We start from the raw sequence: 6,612 nt of genomic DNA on the forward strand, positions 1-6,612 counted from the left end.
ATATTAAAAAAAAAAAGAACTTGATAAAGCAATGCATAATGGGTTGAGGTCTGGCTTCCCAATGAATAAAATTGGAGCTACAACCTGGAGCCCTGAGTGAGCTCACTCCCCATGGAAAGAATTTTGGCTAATGAGAGGAAAAGACCTTGGTGAGAGACCTGGGCAGAATGGTTCTCCCCACTCCATCCCTCTGAGGGACTCTTCTCAGACAGAAGGTCTTGAACTGCCTGCCTGAGAGGCCTCTTGTGGCCAGATGGGTGCACCTCCCCCCCACACAAAGGACCCTCCTCGTGAAGCTGCAGCCAGGATGGTAATATGCCACATTGCATTGCTTCTTTGCCTTCCCTCCTACCATGGACTTGCATCTCCTTAAATACAGCATCAGCATTTATGTAGTCATTGCCTCGGACCTGGCTTCCTGGAGAACAGGAGCTCAGGCAGAGTTAGCCAGGTGAAGAGGGGGTTAACGTGTGTCAGGGGGGAGACAAAGGATGTCTAAAGTTTTGCGGGTTGGGGAGCATGGTAGGTTAAAAAGGGTTGGCAAATGTGGAGAGAGAAAGAGGAGAGATGCCTGACGTAAACTGGGGTGGGTGAGGGTGGTGGGCAAGGACATTGAGGGCAGTGTAGACCACAGGAAGCAGTTTTGTCCTGATCCCAAGAGCAATAGCAATCCACTATTGGGTTTTTGGCCGGAAAGAGGTGGGATGGGATGGGGTAATAAAGTCCCATTTGAATTCGTAAAGAGCGCTCTGGCTCTGTTGGGGAGAGTAGATGGAAGCAGGGCTGCACTGTTGGCTGATGCGCAAGGCAGTGCCTGCAGATTGCAGAAGGATGACCTTAGCTCAGACCACCACGGAGAAGAGGGCAGATCTGAGAGACATTTGAGAGACAAAACAGGACTGGTAATAGCTGGGATGTGTAACCTGAGGCACCAGATGACCCCTGGGTGTCCAGATGGGCTACCTTTTTTTTTTTTTTTTTTAAACGTATCAGTTTTAATCGTCAAGATTATTCCAGGGAAGAGTTCGTTTCCAATCCCTCGTCTCTGGCTCTCGGCCCTCGCGGCCCGGCCAAGGCGACCGTGGTCGTCGCAGGTTCGCGGGTTCGCCTCCCGGCGGGGGGCGGGGGACGGCGGGGCGGGGCGGGGCGGGCGGCGAGTCCCTGGAGGGCGGCAGGAGGGACCCCAGGCCGGGCACCCCCCCCCCCCGGCCCCCGGGCCCCGCGCCCGCCCCTCCCGCTCCAGTGTCAGCTTCCTCCGGCGGCGGCCCCGGCCCGTGGGTCATAAGGCCACGCGGAGGATGCAGTGGTGCTTGAGCTTGCAGGGCAGGACTCCCTTGTTGAGCTGGTAAAAGTCAACGAGCCGGATCAGGTCCGAGAATTTGGTGTTGCCGTCGTCAAGGCTGAAGAACATCTGCCCGTCGCCCTCGCAAGGTGAGATCTGGAAATTTTTAATTTTCTGATGATGACACAGCGTGAGCACAAATGCCTTTGGATTGCTCTGGCTGTCTCGGAGGAGGAAAAGCCCGTCCCCCAGGCCCTGCCGCTTGATGATGCGGTGCGACTCCTCCCTGGAGATGCTGCCCTGGAACCGGCGCTGCGTCGTGGCTCACTGCGCTCAGGGCGGACGGGGGCAGGGGACTTTGGCTGCCTCGGATGTCCACCCGGGTGCTTGTTTCCTCCACGCGTGGCCTTCCTCCAGGGCCGCGCCCTGGGCTTCTGCCGGGTTCTCTATCACTCTTCCCGTTTGCCCAGAAAAATCCACGGCCACGAGGGAGTCTCCGACACGCTGCGCGCGGGCGTGGAGAAGGACGGGGGCAAGGCCTTCCTCTGCGGGGGTCCGGTGGCGCGGGTACAGCCGCAGCCCGCCCTTGAGCAGCCTGCACGCCGTCATCCAGCTCGCCCTCCCCTGCTGTCTTGGGCACACAGCAGCCGCAGCTCTTTCCTCTCGTTCCTGACTTCCTTTGGCTTTACGCAGAAGCCCTGGTCTGTGGGCGCGCCTACTGCCTCCTGGGCGGTCCGGGAGAAGACGCTGCTCTCTTCCAAGCCCGCCAGCAGCTGCAGGTGCCTGGGCTCCTTTGACGCTCCCTTCGTGGGGCAATAAAGGCCCGATCTCCGCAAACACACGTACAGCTTTCTCCACGACTTCCTCCCAGCTCCTTCACGTGCAAAACCCCCTGGATTTCAGGGGTTGGCACTCATGGCACTTATGGAGTGGGAAGCACTGGGACAAGATGAGGCTGGGGAAAGATCTTAAGTTTGATTTTGGAAACACACTGTCCTGTGAGCAGTGTAACATTTGTCTGACCTTGGGAGAGAGATCTGGGCTGGGTAGAGATTCGTGAGGCGCCCGGTTTAACTGGTGCGAGGGAAGGAGGAGAGGGCAGATTTGGCCCCTTGGGATTTCATGTTTTCAAATGACTGAGAGTGTGGGTTGGGTTAGCCTTTTGCTCAGTACATCCATGTAAAAGGGAATCCCCCTCTCAAATCTGAAGTTGAATTATATGCTAAAGAGCACATTATGGCCTGAATTATGTCTCAAAAGCATTTGTCCAAGGTAGAGCTTTTAGGCTGGGACTCACTCTTCTCTCATTATTTGGGAGTATTTTATTTTCAAATAATTGGAGACATGCTGGAATTCTTCCCCCAAACTCCAGTTGCCAAGGCTGGATGTATCTGTCCTTGAACACCCCAATTTATGGAAGAGCCCATAGGCAGGGCTCAATATCCTGTACTTTCTGTATTGCTGTCTGTGAAATGTTGCAGTCACAGATCAGCTTTAGAAAATTAAGAGGCACATAACTTTGACTGCCTGAGATAATAGCACCACCATACTGTCATTATGAGGGTGGAATGAGGTAGGGTGAGGTAGCCGACCACATTGCTGTAGGTTACAGACACCATGTTTCTGAGCTAGGTTCCTCATATCAATGTCTAAGGAGATGACAATTCTGAGAACAAATTGGGTATAGATCACTGATTAAGTTTAAAGCCGAAGCATTATTTTCTCTGTATTTAGAAGAAATTGTATCAGAATCCTGCAAATGGCGTATAAATGTCTTGTTTACCCAAGCAATTCAGATTTTCTCTTGATAGTATATTGACTGGTAAGTGGGGCATATCATGAGCAGGCATATTACTACGAGGCCATTGTAAAGCTTCATTCTCAGTAACTTTTGCTTTAGATGTTCTGTGTGCAGCTGTACTGAATTATCATTTAATATTCCAGAAGGTAAATGAGCTAGGGTAAGCATCCACAACTGTACATTATTAGTATGTTCCCTAAGTTTTTCGGACCTTGAAATTAGCAGAATGTGGATCATTATTATTAACTTGGCGATCATTTTTAGCTCTTTACTTGCTTGGGAGTGTTTGGTCTCCTGCCTCAAATGCTTTCAGGAATGACAGCTCATGTGGACCGTGACAGTGCTACGTCCTTTCTCACATCTATACCTTGGTGGAAGATTTTACTCCTTTCCTAACTGGCTTCCAGTCTCTGTTTGCCCTACACATCTGTCATTCAACCCTTGCTGTTTCCCACTTAACACCATTAGGTAGGATACATTTATAACAGGATACAGTCTAAACTAATGATTCTTGGGGCACTTGGGGGGCTCAGTCAGTTCAGCATCTGACTTGATTTTGGCTCAGGTCATGATCTCAGGGTTGTGATGGGTGTGGAGCCTGCTCAAGATTCTCTTTTTCTCCCTCTCCATCTATCCCTCCCCACCACCCCCAAAACAAACAAACAAACAAACAAACAAAGATTCTTTTCCTGGTATGAAGAAAACAAGTCTGAATAAAAGTGTGAGGTGGTTTGAGAAATTTCACTCAATTAGAATAAGTTTGTATTTGGAATGCAAATGTACTTGGGTACGTGGAAAAGCTTACATTATTTCATAATGTAAATAAAATAAAATAATAAATGTTAAATTAAAATGGAAAAGTAACCCTTGGCAAAAATTTCTTGGCAAGTGGAACTATGCTGACTATGGAATAAGAAAGCATTTTATGTAAATCCCACTATTATGAAAAGTGTGGCATGTTTGTTAATTATAGATAATATTCTCATGTGATTTAGGTGGACAGATACTGTTGGCCTATGGCCGCTCATTCAATGTTTATGCTTCTATTCATTCTGGCTAACAAAAGTTACAGTTTTGTATAGATGGCAAAGTATTTAGTTTTGGTGGACAAATCATAGTTGGTCTCAGAATCATAGCAATTCTGTGTTCTTTTTTAAAAAGACTTTATTTATTTATTTGAGAGAGAGAGAGAGAGCATGCATGAGCAGGGGAGAGGGCAGAGGAAGAAGGAGACTCCTCTACTGAGCGGGGAGCCCAACGTGGGCTGAGAACATGACCGGAGCTAAAGGCAAATGGTTAACCGATTGAGCCACCCAGGTGCCCCAAATCTGTGTTTCTTTGAAGGTGAATGTTGTAAGGGGCCATGAGACCCAGTTCTAGGACATAACCTATGACAGGAAGTCTGATAGGCTTCTGTGGGAAAATTTTCCTCCTTGATAAGCGAGAGATCTGTAATGAGATCTTATTTTTGCTGTCCCTTGCTTTCTGTGTTTGGCATGATGCCTGCGCTGTGGCAGCCATCTTGTGACAATGAAGATTTAAGCCTGAGGACAAGGCCAAGACCCTGAAACGAGGTTGAGGGAGTTTGGGCTTAATGGCCTTCTTGAACCATTGAAACAACTCTGTGATTACCTCTCAAATGACTACTTTTTAGTAAATCATAAATACGCTTATGCACATAGCCACCATTAATCAAGTTTTTGATTACTCTTGTTAAAATCAAATAATTTTTATACTATAATTTAGTACATAAAAGCCATTTTTGAACCCCTAGAAGCATCCTGTCTCTTATTTTGTCTTCAGCAGGAGTTAGTTTTTTTTTTTTAATTTTTATTTATTTATTTTATTTTTTTAGGAGTTAGTTTTAATATTGGCTTTATCAGCCAAGTATCAAAAGACTATCAATGTAAAATAATTTATTGTGGGCATCACCAATTACTGACTAGTGATAGACTGAATATAGGTTCATACTGAAAATAAACACAAAGTTCCTTTTTCATCATTCATGAAAGAACACATGCTTGGAAGACTTCTATCTGCTTTCTATCAAAAGCAACCAGCATCGTTTCTTTCTCTGCAAGAATGATGGGTCAGTACTCTTTGTTTTCCTCTTCTTTGAGGTAGCTAATGAAGGAAATATAAAATCGAAAAATTTACAAGGCTTATATCTAGGATTGATTCACATATATTGAAAAGAGTGGAACTGTAGATGGGGGCAGAGTATTTCATGTCTAAAAGTTCTGAGCAAGAATTTCACATGGCCCCTCTCGACTACTTTGAAAAAATTCAAGTCATCCTCATGCAGATTTTATGTAAGAAAAAGTTAAAATCTGAGAACTTATAGTTCCAATTAAAAATAGATATTTTTTAAATGTCTTATCTTTGAGGAAACCTGATGGAAAAGTTCATTACAAGGGCTTACAAACTGTACCTGGAATGAGGAAGAAATTTAATACGAATTTGTTTATTTTTTTTAAAAGATTTTATTTATTTATTCATGATAGTCACACAGAGAGAGACAGAGAGGCAGAGACACAGGCAGAGGGAGAAGCAGGTTCCACACAGGGACCCCGACGTGGGATTCAATCTCGGGTCTCCAGGATCGCGACCCGGGCCAAAGGCAGGTGCCAAACCGCTGCACCACCCAGGGATCCCTATGAATTTGTTTAGATGTATAGTTGTATTAGGGCTCTCCAGAGAAACAGAATCAATAGCGTGTGTGTGTTTGTATGTGTGTGAGTGTGTATACATTTCTTCATTTCTTTTTACTTTTTTAAGGTTTTATTTTTTATTTATTCATGAGAGACACACACACACACACAGAGGCAGAGACACAGGCAGAGGGAGAAGCAGGCTCCATGCAGGGAGCCCGATCCAGGACTCAATCCCAGGACACCAGGGTCACACCCTGAGCTGAGGGCAGATGGTTAACTACTGAGCCACCTGGGCATCCCTGTGTATACATGTCTTTTTTTTCTTTTTAAAGATTTTATTTATTCATTCATGAGAGACACAGAGAGAAAGAGAGAGACAGAGACACAGGCAGAGGGAAAAGCAGGACCCATGCAGAGAGCCCGATGTGGGACTCGAACCCGGGACTCCAGGATCACACCCTGGGCCAAAGGCAGGTGCTAAACCACTGAGCCACCTAGGGATCCCCCTATATATACATTTCTTATGCATCAAACATGAACATATAAAAAATATTGGCTCACATGAGTGTGGAAGCAGCAAGTCCTAATTCTACAGTGTAGGCCAGCAGGCTGAACAACCAGGGGAGAGCTGATGCTGCCATGTGGATCTGAAGGCAGAATTCTTTCTTCTTAGAGAGAGGTCAGTCTTTGTACTATTAAGGTCTTCAACTGATTGGGTGAGGCCCACCCACATTGTGGAGGCAATCTGCTTTAATCCAAGTCTACTGATTTAAATGTTAATGTCATCTAAAGAAGTGCCTTCACAGAAATATCTAAGATAATGTTTGACAAATATCTGGGTACCATGGCCCAGTTAAGTTGACACATGAAATCAA

The 6,612-nt window shown here is 46.2% G+C and overlaps 1 pseudogene; it reads right to left on the reverse strand.

Moving 5' to 3' along the window:
• Positions 1-1,279: 1,279 nt before the first annotated feature.
• LOC121481901 lies at positions 1,280-6,378 on the reverse strand (annotated as a pseudogene).
• Between the last annotated feature and the right edge of the window lie 234 nt (positions 6,379-6,612).

This window comes from Vulpes lagopus, chromosome 24 (genome assembly GCF_018345385.1).
Source record: "Vulpes lagopus strain Blue_001 chromosome 24, ASM1834538v1, whole genome shotgun sequence".
NCBI lineage: Eukaryota > Metazoa > Chordata > Mammalia > Carnivora > Canidae > Vulpes > Vulpes lagopus.